Genomic DNA, 18,957 nt, shown 5'->3' on the forward strand with positions numbered 1-18,957 from the left:
CCCCCTCCCCCTTCTATTTGCATGATTTGACACCCTAGCTACTCATAAGTAATTTTTGAACGTCTTTTTACGGTGAGTGAATAATTTTGAAATTTGGCTTGTTTTACTTAGACTTTCAACACTTTTTACTTTCTTTCTTTTTTTAATACCTATTTTCAATTTTTTTTCAAATGGTATTCTTTTGAAACAACAATAAATGATTACTTGGGTAAAAGTCGGTTGGGAGCATCTAGATAAGTAAGCTTTGAATATCTATACACTCTAGCATATATAGCATCTGTGATAATGTAGCTTAACAGAAACTTAACAGCTTAACAGAAACAGAGATTTTGTACAATAGAAGGAAACCTCTTAAGAACCTTCTTTCTAAGTAACGTTTTGACGCACCTGTATCAAGCAAACACGGTATGTTTTGGAAACACTCAATTTTAAAACAGCGTAAAATCGGTAAATCATTATTATCATTAATCATTATTAAATCATTATCATTAACCATTATAGTAAATCATTATTTAAATTTGTACCACTCTGTTTTCCGAACTGGTGTCTCGTTTTATATGCTGGCCCTTCCTTATGTTGGCTCTATGCCAAAAATTGCCGCATGGTGATTTGGTTTGCTACAATAATGCCAACGGAATCTTTTCTATATTGTCCGTTAGTCTTCTGACCTCTACGGAGTGTATAATTACTTTTATATGTCTTTTACCTATCATTATTGATTATCATACTGTCCGTGGTGGTGGACACCCATATTTTCTATAGTTCCATGCCGCTAAGGATTCAAGGTCGTGGAATCGGTCGGCTATTTCCTTAGAAGATGACCCTTGGCCCCCTTCGTGCCTCTTAGGTTCACGATCTGTCTCCCCAAATTTGACACGTTTTTACCCTCTTCCATGGTTAAAGTAATATATAATTACCGTGTTATTTATTGACATCTGATAAAATTTTTGTCATAACTTCATTAATTTTTGCTTCCGTTTCTGCCAAACTTATAGCCTGCTTGAGATTTCACTTCCGCTTTTTCATAGCTATAAGCTTAAAGGCCGACAAATCTTGTCTGCATACTCCTGAATACTAGTTGAGTTGTAAAAGTAACTACCTCCGCTCTTAGCCTCTCAGAAACACTCTTATCTATAAACCTTTCAGACAGATCGTGATAACGAACTGTAGTAAGGAACGACCCGGCTCAATAGTAAGCAAAACTCTAAAATATGAAATATTGATATCAATAGCTACATCAAAAGAATTGCATTTTAATGCTGATTTTAAATATATAAGTTTAATCAAGATTAATCTTACCCATCAAAAGTTACGAGCCTGAGAATATTTGCCTTATTTTAGATAATAGGCGAAAAAAAACCTAAAAGTAATTGAATCTTAACAAAAATCACACCACCACATTGAGCGTATCAGAGAACCCTATTGTAGAAATTTCAAGCTCCTATCTACAAAAATGTAGAATTTTGTATTTTTTGCCAGAAGGCAAATCACGGATGCGTGTTTATTTGTTTGTTTGTTTGTTTTTTGTTTTTTTTCCCAGGGGTGATCGTACCGACCCAGTGGTCCTAGAATCTTGCAAGAGGGCTCATTCTAACGGAAATGAAAAGTTCTAGTGCCCTTTTTAAGTGACCAAAAAACAATTTGAGGGCACCTAGGCCCCTCCCAAACTAATTATTTTCCCAGAGTCACCAGATCAAAATTCTGAGATTGCCATTTTATTCAAAGTAGTCGAAAACCTTATAACTATGTCTTGTTATATATATGTTTTCAGGGTGATTTTTAGGTTGGGGGGGAGGGAGGTGTTGAAAAGAGGGGAATATGTTGGGGGAACTTTCCTTGGAGGAATTTTGTCATGGGGGAAAAAAATTTCATGAAGGGAGCGCAAGATTATCTAGCGTTATTTAAAAGTACACAATGCAAAAATAAATATGAAAAAGTTTTTTCGACTGAAAGTAAGAAGAAGCATTAAAATTTAAGACGAACAGAAATTATTACATATATGATGGGCTCACCTCCTCCTAATTCCTCGCTCTTTTTAAAGCTAAAGTATTTTTAGTAATTTCAACTATTTATTCTACGACTTTTGTGATTCAGGGGTCATTCTTAAGAAATTGGTACAAAATTTAAGCTTTAGTGTAAAGAGCGAGGTTCTGACGAGGGGGTGAACCCCTTTGTATACGTAATTAAAACATGAGAATACAGAAGTTCGCTACGTAAGCTAGTTTGTAAGTTACGTATATCTTTTACCAATAAAAACATTCATAAAAAAATTAAAAGTTCACGTTGCCTTTTTAAGTAACCAAAAATCGGAGGGCAACTAGGCCTCCTCCCCCACTCCTTTTTTTCTCAAGATCATTCGATCAAAACTATGATAAAGCTATTTAGCGAAAAAAAAAACTATGCAAATTTCGCTTTAATTATTCATCTGCGGAGAGCCAAAATCAAAACATGCATTGATTCAAAAACGTTCAGAAATTAAATTAAAAAAAAAAAAAGTTTTTTTAACGGAAAGTAAGGAGCGACGTTAAGACTTAAAACGAACAGAAATTACTTCGCATATGAAAGGAGATGCTTCCTCATCAACGCTCCGCTCTTTACGCTAAAGTTTTTTACTGTTTTAAAAAGTAGAGTTAAGAGTCAAGCGGGTTGTTTATGAAGAAGCAGCCCTATCATATACGAAGTAATTTCTGCGAATATACGAAGTAATTTTTGTGATAGATTTTTCTCTGTTACTGTAACGGTTGTTAACCTTGCCCTTGGAAGGGTTGTGATTAAGATCCTAAGGTGATAAAAATTTGGCTAGTGTTTCCATAGGGACGGCCTGACCTATTAACTGAAGAGTCCCTACTGGGAATTGACGAGAAGCTTAAATAATGTTTCATAGAGAAGTTTGGTATAATACAATTACTTTATTTAACTCAATACAAACGGCATAAGGAAAATGGCTATATATACGGCACTGGGACTAAACGTCCCACAGTTTAAAACAAAAATAATATTCCAGTTACAAAACATAAACATCAAAACACTTACAAATGTCCAAGGTATTCCTAATTAAACTCAACAGAGGTCAGTCCGATAATTTAAATAGAAAAAATTGCTTGATCCCATAAAATGTGTCTTTTATATCATAAGTCAACCGTGTCATTTCAGATTACATACGTTCATAAGCAAAGAAGCGGTTATTTCTCAATTTCCTTTACAAGCCTATACTTACAAGGATGTGCGCTTATATCAAAATAAAAAGTGGTATTTCAAAATGCTGCATTTTGTATTTTGTGTCTTAACATTTTTACTAAAATCAAATTCCTACTTAATTAGTCAGCTTTACTACACCATCTTCCTTTTTACTCTTGTAATATTTTCTCTTGTACTTTTGAAATATAAGAAGTTGTTTGAAATATCGAACGATTTTAAAAGTATACACTTAGCATCTTCTTTTGAGTTCAAAATCTGCCAAAACTTACCCTGAAAAGTCTAACTTAATAATCTGAGCCGTTTTTTAGATATTAATTTGTCTACCTCTTGACAATATTCATGATCAATGTTCGTTTTGATTTATTTCAGCGTGCGTCTAAACGTTTCTAAAATAAAACACATCATAAGCATAAAAGCGAGGACATCTTAGCAGTACCAAAAACGAAGGATGGCCAAAATGAGCTTCTTTTCTAGGTTGAATTTTAGAGCTGAGAAGTAATTCCTAATGAACCTTGTGGAATCGATATAATTTTTGAACCTGCTTTGCTAAAATTCGTTTCTAGTCTTTTACCGTCCAAGCGAATGACTAACGACATTTTTTTTTTGCATATCAAATGAACTCATGCTGTTACTTAATGGTGCTTTTTTGTTCCATTTTGAAAATGTGCTAATTAATATTTATGGTATCACAGGTTAAGTTTTGTTTGTGTTAAATGTATTGACGATGCAAAATTCTTACCCACTTTTTAACTATGCGGTTTTCGTTCCTTATATGATGAGTTGACATTATGTTTGACATTTTGTATCTTTTTTAAGCTTTTTAACCTGACCGGAATTCCTTAGCCTTTTCTTGTCTTAAATACAGATTATAATGTACTTTTCTATGGCTTCTCGGTTTCATCTACCAGTTACTTAACTCAGTAAACATCTGTTTGCTGCCCAATGCTTTGTTTTTGCCTAGCAAAAGACAATAAGATCTTTTTGACGATTTTATTGTCCTCCATTCTTGTTTAGTATCAACAAATGATCCTCTAGTGAGGACATCTTAGTAGAACTAAAAACGAAGGATGGCTAAAACAAACGCAGATTTTAATTGTGTCCTCCATATATAGGGCCGGTTTTAAGTTTTAGAGATGTTCTTTTTTTCTTTTTTATCACTTCTTTCCTTGTCTTTTATGTCCAATCGATTGACGTCCTTTTCCTTTTCTATGTTGAATTTTAGAGCTGAGCAGTAATTTATAACGAACTCTATGGAAAACTGTTTGCTGTTGCCGTCTTTTTGTGTAATGGCATTTATTTTTACGTAAAAAGTCGCTGCAACATAACAGGCATCAAGTAATTCTAAAATTCAAATAAAAATCAAGGGTTTTCAATCTTAAATTCATTAAATTATCTGTGAAATTCTTGTTTTTGCTCCTTTCTCTCCCCTTCTCAAATTTTAAAAGAAACAGAACTCTTTACATTTTTGGAATAAATTATCTTTTTTGCTCTCCCCTCACTAAAAGAATTTACTGCTCATCCAAGCTCTTTTACTCCTTTATGACCTGTTTGCTCCTTTTGATCCTAATAGGGCCTGTATATTCCTTTTGCTCCTTGTATGGCCTGTATGCTCCTTTTGTTCATTGTATGGTCTTCCTAAGCTAAGAAACCGCTTTTAGATTCAACAAACAGTAAAAAATAAAGAATCCAGGACATTTTATTTTTCCTTTAATTTAACAATAATTGAAAAACTTGTTTAAGTAGAACTTTATTATATCGTTTTCTTATAGCTTATCATATACTTACTACTTCACGTTCTTAGAGTTATTAAAGAGCACTCTTTAATCTATACTGCTAAATTAATAGATTAATAATTATAAAATAAATAAATAGTCTCTTACTTCAAATATAATTATAGTGCAGTTAATTGGCAAATCGATTCTTTCAGTTTGATTACTTACAAGAGTGCATTTATGCTCGTAATTTTTAAAATTGTGTCTTCTTTATGCTAGAAAGAAAGCATAATTTTAATTTGATCGATTTTTTTCTTTTTGAAATAGCATCGTATTTGTGTATACAGTGTTTTTATGTTGGTGATAGAATCGGGTAGACGGAGAAGTGTTCAAAGCTGAAGATAGAAAAGCTAATGAAAATACTATAGAAGAGCTTCAACTATGCTACAAAAGAACTCTAGATTATTTTAGCGAAAAACTAGGGGTGTCCTGCACAAGTATTCTTAAATATTGCCGAAAATGATCATTGAAAGAGGGTTTTTTATAGATAGGTATATTATTCAAAAAAAAAATTACTCTACTTCTTGTCTAATTCTTTTTTTTTCTTTTATCCAGTGATGATTGTTCTATTCTGAGATAATCGAAATGTAAATCCTTTCCATGTTTCCTCTTTTTTTTTCTTTTATGGAAAATAAATTTGTTGCCATCATATATTTCTTACAGTTATGCAATATTTTTGTTCACTATTATAGCTTTTCTAACCTATATATACTCAAAAAATTCCAATAAATAAAATTGGATGTAGCAACAATAAATCCATTGCTGTGATATTTTAGATTGTAATTTCAATGATTTTTTTCACTTTATTTATGCCACCCATAATTGTAATGATTGTCACTTGTAGACAAAAATTTTTTGACTTTCACACCATCTCTTAGTAACAGCTCCAGCGATTGAGCATAAGCAAAACTTTGCTTTACAGCACGAGAGTTTCTGAACCTCACAGTCTCTTCGACTCCTGGCCATTCTTTAAAAAGAAAAACATCAAAGTAAGTGTCGAAATAGACAGCAAGCCAAAGTACATTCAAACGGTGACTTTTGCTGTAGCGTTTTCCAATATGTTCTGTAAGACATTACACAGACATTTGGAGACGGTTTTATACTGCTTAATCACTAATGTTTCCCAATTTGCCTAAACACTAGTCATTGACTCATGACCAGAAAGGCTATCAAGTAACTTTTTACACCTTGCTGGATTTTTCACTTCAGCAGGTAACTTTTTTATTGCAACAGTAACGTCATCAGAGACTACAGAATTCACCATCGCAGCTGATGAAAGTTTAGGAAAGTATTCAACGTAACCAGCCAACTGAGTCGAAACGACATAAAGAAGTTGCTCCCACGTATTACCTTTAGATGAAAGGTGAGAGTAAGCCACTTCTGGAATATAGGGTACATCGGTTGGGCGGTAAACTACGAAATTGGGGACTTAGGTAGTATTAGCTTGACATTTGCTGAAAGGGTAAAAAATGTTTTCAGATTATTTAGTTTTGCATTAGTTCCAAACCACTTAAATACCCAGTCATTTGCTAAATTCTTACTTCACTTTGAAAATTTCAGTGCTATCAAAAGAGGCCGAACCATAACGTATAATGTCAATTTATTAATTCACGTATCAAAACTCCTTTGAATAAAATTCAACATCGGGAAAACTATTAGTTTATCTTGATTGTCCGTTTCTTGCAAAGGTCATCGGTTATTATTGACTGCATGGCATCATATCTATTTCTTCTTTGTACAAGTGTTTGGAGAACTAATTTAGCTAGTCTTCAAGGGTAAAAAGGCTTCCACCCCCTGGATATAAGTTTGGTGGCACGTCTTTCAAAACTGTTGTATGCTTTTTTTTAATAAAGGGAGGATATAAAAATTTTATCTTCGAGCTTAAAACCAACAAGTCGTCACATGGATAGCTTATGGCTTTTGGAGACCGATTGGAAAGGTTATACTTAACTAGCCACAGATTTCTAAGCATGGGTGCTGAAATTTAGTTCACTGTGAATAAAAAGCTCACTCGTTACTTACAAAGAGGATTGGATGGCTTCAAAGAAAATAGAATTGACAAGGATTCATTTTGCTGATATGAATGAATTGACAATTCTTTATATCTAAGTCAAGAAGCCACGCCTTATTTAATCTACCAACTAAAGGCAAGCCGATACATCAATTAAGACAGGGCTTAAGTGTGACATTTACGATACTCAGGGAACATATTCATAGACAGAAAAAGTTGCAACGCTGGTCGGATATTCAGTCTATCACCATCATCAAGCTCTCCGACATTTTGTCTTGGGCTGCCATTTCAGCCAGCCCTTTGGCTGGCTAAGAACTATTAAAATAAATAAAATTGGTAAGTACAAAGCTCTTTGTACCTTCTATAGATGTATAGTCGACTTGTTCTAATGGAAAACTAGGCTAACAAAAGCTTCAGGCCTTCGGTGTGTATGATTAGCCTATATTAACAGAGGTCAGACTTCACACCATTTATGTGCAAATATATACCCTGCATTGCGTACTGAATCCTTCATTGATTTTGATCAAGTAAAATAGAAGGCTTTTAACATTTTTGACATTTTGTTTGAAGTGCTTGATATATCCTTGAAAATAATAAATTTCTCTTCAGTTTTTTGGTCCTTAAATGGGTCAAATCATTGACATCAAACTTTCAAACTCATTGTTTATTATAGATTCATTTTTAAGGTGTAATAAGCATTAAGGTAAAATTCTAGTTTAGTTATTTCTTGCTAGGCTATCTTGGAAAGGGGTTAGGTTGGGAAGGTACAATTCTAGTTAATTGACTTCTTGCTATCACAGAAAGGGTTTAGGTTAGGAAAATGAAACTCAGGGATGAATCTAAAGACTAAAGTGCATCCTGGGAAGGTATGTTGAAGCAACTACCTCTACTCCTTCTTCCTCTAGAGGGCCCTGACCTTTAAAAATATGTGTGTTATAAAAGTGGGACCTTGTTAAATAGATCTTCTGCTTAATTGAAATACAACAAAATTGTTTTCAGCTTCATAACTTTGCTCAATTCCATTTTACAAAGTTTTTAAGATATGCAAATACATTTCCTAAATTTAAAAAAACAAACATTGATAGGGCTCAAAATTCTACTCTAATAACAGGAATCGCATTTTCAGAACTAAAGGCAGAGAAAAAGCAACTAGTAACTGAAAATTAAGGTAAAATGTTGTTTTGTCAAAATTTCAATAGGTATAGACCTGTCATGTAGGCAAATTTCAGGGCTCTCTAGAGGGAGAAGGAGTGGAGGTGGGTAGGCTATATTTATCCAAAATCAAACATAGAAAGAAATTATCATTTTCAAGGGTCTAAAAAAGGCTTAAAACTGAATTTTTTTAAAAAAAAGTGATTATTATATTCTGAAAAAGCATAAAAAAGGGCATCTAGCATATGTTCAGTTTGGTGTGAAATTCTAGTTGAGTGACTTCCTGCTTTCTCAGAAAGTGGTTAAGTTAGGAAAATGAAACTTTCAGGGATGAGTCTACAGGCTAAAGCATATTCCAGGAAGGTATTTTTAAGTAGTCACCTCCACTCCTTCTCCCTCTAGAGAGCCCTGAAATTTGCCTACATGGGAGGTTATACCAATTGAAATTTTGACAAAACAACATTTTACCTTAATTTTCAGTTACCAGTTGCTTTTTCTCTGCCTTTAGTTCTCAAAATGCAGTTCCTGTTATTTGAGTAGAATTCTGAGCCATATCAATGTTTTTCCAAAATTTAGGAAATGTATTTGCATATTTTTAAACCTCATAAATTGGGATTGAGCAAAGTTGTGAAGCAGAAAACAATTTTTTTGTACTTCATTCAAGCAGAAGATCTATTTTGCAAGGTTTCACTTTTGTAACACACATATTTTTGAAGGTTATCAAAGGTCAAGGCCCTCTAGAGGGAGAAGGAGTAGAGATAGGTACTTCAAAATACCTTCCCAGGACATACTTTAGCCTGTAGACCCATCCCTGAAAGTTTCATTTTCCTAACCTAACCTATTTTTGAGATAGCAAGAAGTCAATCAACTAAAATTTTACAGTTCAGTTTTTTTGTCAATTATATAAACTGCTCAATATTTATCAAAGTGTATTCTGGGAAGGTATTTGGATCTACCTACCTCTGCTCCTTCTCTCTCTAGAAAGCACTGGCCTTTGAGGATCTTTAAAAATGTTTGTTTTATAAAAGTGAAACAGAGAAGTATTGGTTACTCACTCTAGTATCTGCTGTCTTCTGGGATGACTTCTTACTATGCCTCTTTGTCCTCAATGATTCATCAAATTGAAAGAGCTTTTTATATTAAGATTCACCATTCAAAAGCATTGTAAAAATTGACCTCTTTGGTATTAGTTAACAAGTATTGGAAGCTGTAGTTTATTCAATCAAGATGGATAGCCAAGATTCTTGCAACCATCAACAGCTTTTGCTGCCCATCTTTGAACATGTTTTGTTTTCTGCTGAACACCCTTGTTCAGGATGTATTACAAAATACATCCCAAATTCTATCAATGGTTACACAAGACCCTTATATAGTATGCTTGCAACTTTAGTTTAAATATAAAAAAAACAATTTTTTCCAACTGAAAGCAAGGAACAACATTAAAACTCAGATGAAAAGAAATTATTCCATATATGAAAGGGACTGCCCCCCGTCCTCAATGCCCTGCTCTTTAGCTAAAGTTTTCTGTTGGTTTGAAAAGTAGAGTTGTAAGAAAGAGTCAAATTTCAGTGTAAAGAATAGGGCATTGAGAAGAGGACAACCCCATTCATATACAGAATAGTTTCTGTTCATTATAAGTTTTAATGTTGCTTCTTACTTTTAAATGAAAAAGTTTGATTTTTATTTAACTTCTGATTGTTCTTCAAATAATGCTGGGAAATCCAGTACTCTTTTCATGGAAATGGAAAGTTTCCTTCCCCCATGGAAAGATTGTCCCACATAACCTTCTCCCTCCAACCAAAAAAAAATCCCCCCTGAAAATGTGTGTGTACTTCCCAATAACCAATCCTATATGTAAAAAATAGACAAAGTTTACAACTGGCAGCCTTTCCCCAGGACTGCCCCCCGTCCTCAATGCCCTGCTCTTTAGCTAAAGTTTTCTGTTGGTTTGAAAAGTAGAGTTGTAAGAAAGAGTCAAATTTCAGTGTAAAGAATAGGGCATTGAGAAGAGGACAACCCCATTCATATACAGAATAGTTTCTGTTCATTATAAGTTTTAATGTTGCTTCTTACTTTTAAATGAAAAAGTTTGATTTTTATTTAACTTCTGATTGTTCTTCAAATAATGCTGGGAAATGGGTACTCTTTTCATGGAAATGGAAAGTTTCCTTCCCCCATGGAAAGATTGTCCCACATAACCTTCTCCCTCCAACCAAAAAAAAATCCCCCCTGAAAATGTGTGTATACTTCCCAATAACCAATCCTATATGTAAAAAATAGACAAAGTTTACAACTGGCAGCCTTTCCCCAGGGACTGTGGGGGATTAGGTCATCCTCATTGAAATAGTTTTTAATTTTTTTGACTCTGCTAAACAAAATGGCTATCTCAAAATTCTTATTGGGTGACTTTGAAAAAAAAAATGTGTGTAGGAGGGAGTCTAGTTGCCCTCCAATTTTTGGTCACTTAAAAAGCTAATTAGAACTTTTAATTCTTGTTCCAATGAGCCCTCTTTTAATATTCTAGGACCCATGGGTCAATAGGATCACCCTTGGTAAGAAAAACAAACAAACATGCATCTGTGATCTTTCTTCTGACAAAAAAAATACAGTATTCCACTGCAGATATGAACCTGAAACCTCCACAGGAAGGTTCTCTGATATGCTGAATCTGATGGTGTGATTTCCATTCTATTGAGCTGGATTGCTCCTTACTTAAAGTTTGTTACCACAAACTGTTTAATGATCTGCTGCATATTGTATGCTTGATTATGCCAACAGCCTGGAATGTTTTGCCAACTGCCATTTGTGCATATTTGTGAAATTTTAATTTCTTTTCAACAACAACTCCCAAATCTTTCCCAGTTGCTGAAGAGTCAATTGGTTGTCGCAAGCGATCCTCTCCAATCATATAGCACTGCCACTTTATGTTCACTCTCCCAAAGTACAGTAACTTGCACTTTTGAATATTAAATTCAAGCTTCTACTTGCAGGCTCAAAGTGAAAGCAAATGCAGGTCTTCCTGTATGAAATATCTTATAACTGATGGCTCTGCAGAGCCAATAAGCTTTGAATCAAATATAGTATATATAGCTAGGTATAACTTGAAAGAAATCCAGGGTAAAACCAAAAGAGAGGGATATCTAATGCACAGTTTTTATAAAATGGTATGGAGAAAAACTTCATTGTCAAAAATTAAATATGAAAAAAAAATTATTTCAAATAGGTGGCTAATGTGAATAAAAGTGTATTTAAAAGCAGGGCAAATCTCCAGCATTTTATTGGGGGAAGGGGGCAAGAGGGGACCATATATGGATAGTCAAGGGGCATAATGAGATATATAATGATTTTTCTTCACATTATTGGGGGGACTGCCCCTTGGCACCCTATTAAACACCATTGTACCATTAAATTAGAAAAGCCATCTACATATAGATATTCAACAGCATGAAGTTAGTGGGAAATTACAAGCACCTTAGCTGATATGATTTTATAATCTTTGATATTAATTAGGTACTTTAACTTCTTTATTATATACTTTAGAGATCCAGGGTGGTAAATTGAAAGTTTGCAAAAAATCTCCCCCCCCCCCTTGCTTCTCACTGAATAAGAATATTTTATTCTACATCCTGTTTTGTAATTTTCAATTTATAAGGATCTTGTCTTGTAAAATGAAATACCTGTATTTGATTTTGTTATATTGCATGTTACTATCAGCACCCTTGCTTCCAACCTAACAAATAGGCAAATACCATGCCTTCTTTTCCTTTTACTCCTTCTTCAGCTCATTTTTCCTCTGAATTTGTGTTGTGTTAGTGTCACAAAAAAGGTATTTTTTCTATGAAAAATGTGTTTGTTGGTAATTTAAATTGTTAATGACAGCCTAATGGTCGTATAGATGGCTCTATGGATCAGATGAATTTTACTTACAGTTACAGGAGAAAATAGACAGGGTTCCAGGTAGAAATATGGTGTTTTTATTAGGAGATTTTAATCACAGGTCATTAGAAACAGGGATAGATGTTATCCTAGCCTAAGTAAATTTGGTATAGGAAAAAAACATACAGTAATGGCTAAAGACTCTTGTAATTTTGTAGGTATAACAATCTAGTTATAATTAGTACAGTGTTTGGTCATAAAATGGCCTATAAGTTAACATGGTATCCAAATGATGGTAAGGCAGCAAACCTTATTGATTATGTTATTGTAAACCAAACTCCACCAGTATCCATAGAAGATACTAAGGTATATAGGGGTGGTGTTATTGATGCTAAAAGTAAAGATCACTATGTGGTAGTATAGGGTTAAATTAAAGCTGAGATTTCAGAAGGGTAACTACCTCCGAGGAAGTTATGATATTGCTAGACTCCAGGATGAGAATTTGAGAGAAAATTTTCAGGAACAGTTGAATACTAAACTGCAGAGTATAAAATTTGACAATGTGGGAGATGAATGGAATAATTTTAGGAAAACAGTTTGTGAAGTTGCTGATGTTATTTTAGGGAAGAAAGTTAGGACTGCAGATAAGAAAATTAGTGAAAGGTTTTATGTTTAAAAGAGAGGAGAAGGAGCTTTTACAAGAATTATCTGAATGATAAGTCCTACAAAAACAAAAGGAATGTAAACAATGTGAAGAAAGCATTAAAATATGAACTTAGGAGGTGTAAAGCAGAGGCCTTGGATAAAATTGTCAAGGATTTGGAAGATGCAGCTATACAGAATAATAGGAAAATATTATACTGGCATATTAATAAATTGAGAGGGAGTAGTCAATTTGGACTTATCCCAGTCAAAGATAGGAATGAAGCCACAATTAGTGATAATGAAAGAGAGATGAGCAGAACATTTTGAGAATATGCTAACCCAAGATAGAGTTACAAGAAAAGATGTAGGGAAAAATGAAAAAATTTGTGATACCTTGGATGTTAAGGAATATTTGTTTTATGAGGAAGAATTAGCAGTACTAAACACTTCAGCAGTACTAAAAGTATAAAAAAAATAATAAGGCTCTAGCTGCTGATTATGTGGCTCAGAGGTTAGAAATAAGCTACTGAAGATTAGGAATATGATTTAAAAAAAGGGAAAGTACCTAGCAGTTTTGCCTGAATTAAACCACTGTATAAGAAAGGTGTTAGAGTAAGTGTGTTAACTATCAAGGCATTAGTCTGGTCTCTGTAAGTAGCAAATTACTTAGTAATATAATATTTTTTAGACTGAGAGATAATGTAGACAAAGTTTCAAGAGAAGAACAGTGTGGTTCTAAAAAGGGTAGATGATGTATCAACAACATTTTTACTCTTAGGTAAATAATTGAGAAGTGCCTGAGTTTTCAAATACATTTGGTCCTCAGTTTTACAGATTATTAGCAAGCATTCGATTTTGTTAATAGAAAAGCTTCAGCAAAGGTCTTATCCTTGTATGGTATACCAGACAAATACATTAAAGTGGTTAGTGCTATGTACAAGAAAAATACTGCTGCAGTTTAGGTAGGAAATGAGGTTAGCAGTTGATTTCATATTAAATCATGAGTTAAAGAAGGCTCTGTTCTATCCACCTTTATATGGATTTTGTCTTAAGAAGCACATGAAAGGCAATGGGAGACCACAGGATCAAATGGGGAGGAAAAACTCTCCTGGGCTTGGATTATGCTGATGATTTAAGCATCCTAGATGAAGTGTGAGCAAAATGAATGAACTTTCGGAGGTTTTACAAGTTCAGGATGCCAGAATAGGTTTGAAAATAAATGTTAAGAAGACTAAGTCACTAAGGCTAAGAAAAAGTTAGGATGAAAAGGTGACCTTAGGTAATGTAAAAATTGATCAGGTGGACAGCTTCACTTACCTTGGTAGCATTATTAGTAAAAATGATGGGAGCAGTGAAGGCGTTAAAAGTAGAATTGACAAGGCTCAGGTTGGTTTTTCATGGTTAAAAGAAGTTTGGAAGAATAGGAAGATAAGTCTGCAAATGAAGACTAGAATATTAGAAGCTACAGTGGTCAAATATCGAATGAGGTTTGAGTGTGCTGAAAAGCAGATGAAGATGACGTTTTCCAAAGAAATTGTCTACAGATTGCTTTGGATACCCAACCTACTGACTGTATTTCAAGCATTAGGCTCTACAAAAAGGTTGGTTCAATCTTGATTTCTAGGGTAATAATGAGAGAAAGGTTGAGATGGCTAGGGCATATTCTCTGGATGAAGGATGACAGATTGTCCTTTTTGGCCAGCCACCTAGTGCTAAATGGAAAGTAGGTTGTCGCCAGTTGGGGTGGATGGATGTCACAAAGAAAGATTTACAGGAAATGGGAACTTCGTGGGAGGGTGTAAAGAGAGAGGCTTTGAATGGATTGGGCTGTAGGAGGAGCTTGCATAGCTGTGTTGGCCTCAGGCAGCTTGGTGCTGTGGTGAGCTGTTTGTAGTAATACAAGTTGTAGTAATAATGGTCATGTAGTGTGTGTGTTTTTGGTAGTGTGTATGGTGATAGTATTCATGTTTGAAACAGTCCAGAGAGAATAAAATACACTTATTAAAAACGGTATGTCAGATTGCTGGTTGTTTAGAGAAAACCTACGAAAATATTTTGACAGCTGTTCAGAGTAGATTGAGGCTAATAGTAGTTTAATTCTTTGCATTAAAATAGAGGGATTTATGAGAAAAGGGACTTTAAAATAGAGAACAAAGAAAACTAAGTTATTCCGCTTATACTTTTTTTCCTCTTTTAGCTATGCCGTGACAGAGGGTATCTTGTTGATCGGATTCGAACACGGTTTTCAGATTCAGATTTCAATTTAGATCTAACACTGAGCGGCTTTAAGAGTGTTTTTGAGAGGAAATGTGGACACAAACCAAGGTTTGTTTTTAGTTTTTTCAACCATTCAAGTATGCTCAAAATTGTTGCTTTGTTCTGTGTCCTAGATATTTGCTTATCATTTTCTGTTATCAGCCTGGGGATTCAACTTCATTTTTATCTTGCTCAATTACTTGCTTTGTTTATTTGTAGTTTATATGAGTAGCAAAGCCATGTTACTGAACTTTATAGCCCTATTTTCTGATTTCAATCAAAGCTCTCTGTAAATAAGCTTAAAAATATTGTTGTTGCTCTCCTGTATAATAAAAAAACTTTTGGGTGTTATGTTATAGCCTATGTATCCCAGTCCTAAAATAAAAAGTTGTTTTAAATGCAGTGCTTCTACATAATAGACTGGGAACTAGGGAATATTTTACAAATCTCCCCCTCATCCTACCAAATGAAATTATTGCATAGGCTACTCCTTGGTAAAAGACCTTTGATAACCCTCAGGAACCGAACTGAACTTTTTTTTAGAAAGTATTAGAAAAAGTAATTAAAAAAAAACTCCATTTTTATGGTTCCAAAATTACTCTGCATAAATGTTTGTGTTTTTAGCTTGATTAGATTAGCTTACGTTTCAGTTGCACAAAATGTGTACACGAAAAACACCACTGCCACTAAAGATTCTATATAACACTAAATTTATGTTGTACTTGGACATATTAGTGATGCTATAAGTTAAATTACAAAGTTTATCAAAGCTATAAAGTGATGATGACTGGGATACTTTTCCTTTTTATCATTTTCTGGTCATTTTGCAACCTATTTCAAATTTCATGGAAATATTAAAAGCAGTTGTAAACTAAGTAGCTCTTATCTGCTCTAGTATAGGTAGAAAAAGCTAGAAGTGGTTCATTTAACAGTCTTCTATTGTTTGTTCTTTAAAAACAAGAGCTAAAAGCTCATATGGCACTTTTGACAAGTTCGGAAGAGCCAGGAGCTCACATGGCTTAATGCTGGTCGCGATTAAAAATAAGAGCTCTGAGACACTAGGTCCTTCTAAATATCAAAATTCATTAAGATCCGATCACCTATTTGTAAGTTAAAAATACTTCATTTTTTCTGATTTTTCCCTAACCCTAGAAAGCGGGATTGAACCACATTTTTCGTACAGCCTACTTTTTGAAATACGGTTAGTCAGCCAGGTACCCTGAATAATGCGCTTTTCGTCATCCGCTTTTCAGAGTACCCATGCTTCAGAACCATATTTGACCATTGTCAATGCTGTAGTTTCCAATATTCTAATCTTGGTTTACAGATTTATCTTCCTATTCTTCCAAACTTTTTTTTTAACTATGAAAAAACACCCTGAGCCTTGGCTATTCTAGTTTTAACATCTTCGCTGCTCATACCTCACTACCAAGATAACATTTTTAACTACCAAGGTAAGTGAAGCTGCCCACCTGATTAATCTTTTTGTTACCCAATATCACCTTTTCATCTTCACTTATTCATAACCTTCGCGATTTTGTCTTCTTAACATTAATTTTCAAACATATTCTAGCTCCCCGAATTCGCAAAACCTCTAATAAATAATTCCTTTTGCTCATACTTTCATCAAGGATGCTTAAATTATCAGCATAGCCTAAGACCATCAGAGTTCTTTTTCCTTGTTTGAGTCCGTTGTCTCCCATTGCCTTTCCTGTGCTCCTTAAGACAATGTTCGTCAAAATGATGCATGTAAAGGGGGATAGAACACAACCCTGGATAACTCCTGATTTGATACAAAACCAGTTGCTAACCTTATTTCCTACCTTAACCGCAGCAGAGTTATCCTCGTACATAGCTCTAATCATTTTAATGTATTTGTCTTGTATACCATACTAAAATAAGACCTTTGCTTAAGCTCTTCTATCAATAGAATTGAATGCTAGATCATAATCTATAAAACTGAGAACCAAAGGTGTTTGACAACACAGGCACTTCTCAATTATTAGCCTAAGGGTGAAAAAATGGTCCACACATCCTCTTCCTTTTCTAAACTGCACTGTTCTTTTCTTAAAACTTAGTCTACAGCATTTAAGTCTAAAAAATATCATATTACTAAGTAATTTGCTACCTACAGAGACTAGATTAATTCTTTGATAATTATGACACTCACTCTTATCACCTTTCTTATACAGTTGTTCAATTAAGGTTTTCCTAAAATCGTTAGGTACTTCCCCATTTTTCAAAAATTATATTCACAATCTTCAGTAACTAACTTCTCACCTCAGAGCCACCATATTTAAGAAACTCATTTACCACTATCAGCTCCTGGAGCCTCATTATTTTTTAATCCTTTTAATACTCTGGCTAATCCTACTAATGAAGGGGGATCAGATGTTAAACCTGTATTCTTCTGAATACTGATTCATTTCTTAAAGAGAATGAAAATATTCACATTGTGTAGCTAGTGGCTTTAGGACTTTCATAAATGTTGAATTCCATCACATAATTTCCTTCAAAGTTGTACCTCTTTTATGTAGTTTAGCTCCTGTTTCTGAACCTATGTAAACTTTTCCTGTGCTAATTTTAATTATGAACAAATTTAAAATTAATGCATGTTTCAGATTTAGAAGGAGCATACATGATAGATTTTGTTATATCTTATATTATAACCAAAACCTTGCTTTTTAGAATTTTAGTTTCTACTGACAAGGGTTGCTTCTTACTTGCACTTTGTTATGACGTGCTGTTTGATCCAAGGCTTTTAAAATATGAAAGAGACTACTACTCCCTACTTTAGCCCCTATTTTTTACGTCTAATATCCATATCCCCTTAATTTGCACTTTGAAGCAAATTAAGATCCATTTTGATCTGAGAATTGCTCCCTCTGAACATTTATTAGCATAGGGTTCTGAAATATCAAAAATTAGTTATATCATTCCGTGGTTTGTCAAGGCAAGCTCTTAGAACAGATCTTTTTATAGTGATGCTCACTATGGACCAGGAGTGCCAGGGAGCAACATCTCCTGGAAACAATAAAACATTGAACAATGTATAGAAACAGGAAAATTAGAGATATTCCTGTTTAAATTTCTGTAAAAATATACTTTTTCGTAGGTAAATGTCTATATTAACCTTTTATTCTGTGTGGGCTAAGTACATATTTAATAACAAATGCATCACCACACAGTATTCCCGTATCTGAAACTAGACAGTTTAATGCATAGCTGTTTTTCTTGTCAAACAGTTCGTGGTAACGAACTGTAGTAAGGAGCGACCCGGCTCAATAGTAACCGAAACTCAAAAAATAGAATTTTGATACCAATAGTTACATCAAAAGGATGACATTTTAATGCTGATTTTAAATATATAAGTTTCATCAAGATTAGTCTTACCCATCAAAACTTACGAGCCTGAAAAAATTTGCCTCATTTTAGAAAATAGGGGGAAACACCCCCTAAAAGTCATACGATCTTAACGAAAATCACACCATCAGATTCAGCATATCAGAGAATCTTTTTGTAGAAGTTCCAAGCCCCCTATCCTCAAAAATGTGGAATTTCGCATTTTTTGCCAGAAGACATCACGGATGCGTGTTTATTTGTTTTTTGTTGTTTTTTTTTTTTTTTTTTTCAAGGGGTGATCTTGTCGACTCAGTGGTCCTAGAATGTCGCGAAAGGGCTCGTTCAAACGGAATTTAAAAGTTCTAGTGCCCTTTTTAAGTGACCAAAATAATTGGAGGGCACCTAGGCACCCTCCCACGCTTATTTTTCCTCAAAATCACTGGATCAAAATTCTGAGATAGCCATTTTATTCACCATAGTCGAAAAACCTAATAACTATGTCTTTGGGGACGACTTTCTCCTCCGCAGTCCCCGTGGAAGGCGCTGCAAGTTACAAAATTTGACCTGTGTTTACATATAGTAATGGTCACTGGGAAGTGTACAGACGTTTTCAGGGGATTTTTTTTTGGTTTGGGGGGAAGAGTTGAGGGGGGAGGGTTACTGGGAAGGATCTTTTTATGGAGGAAATTCTCATGGGGGAAGAGA

This window comes from Artemia franciscana, chromosome 13 (assembly GCF_032884065.1).
Source record: "Artemia franciscana chromosome 13, ASM3288406v1, whole genome shotgun sequence".
Lineage (NCBI taxonomy): Eukaryota > Metazoa > Arthropoda > Branchiopoda > Anostraca > Artemiidae > Artemia > Artemia franciscana.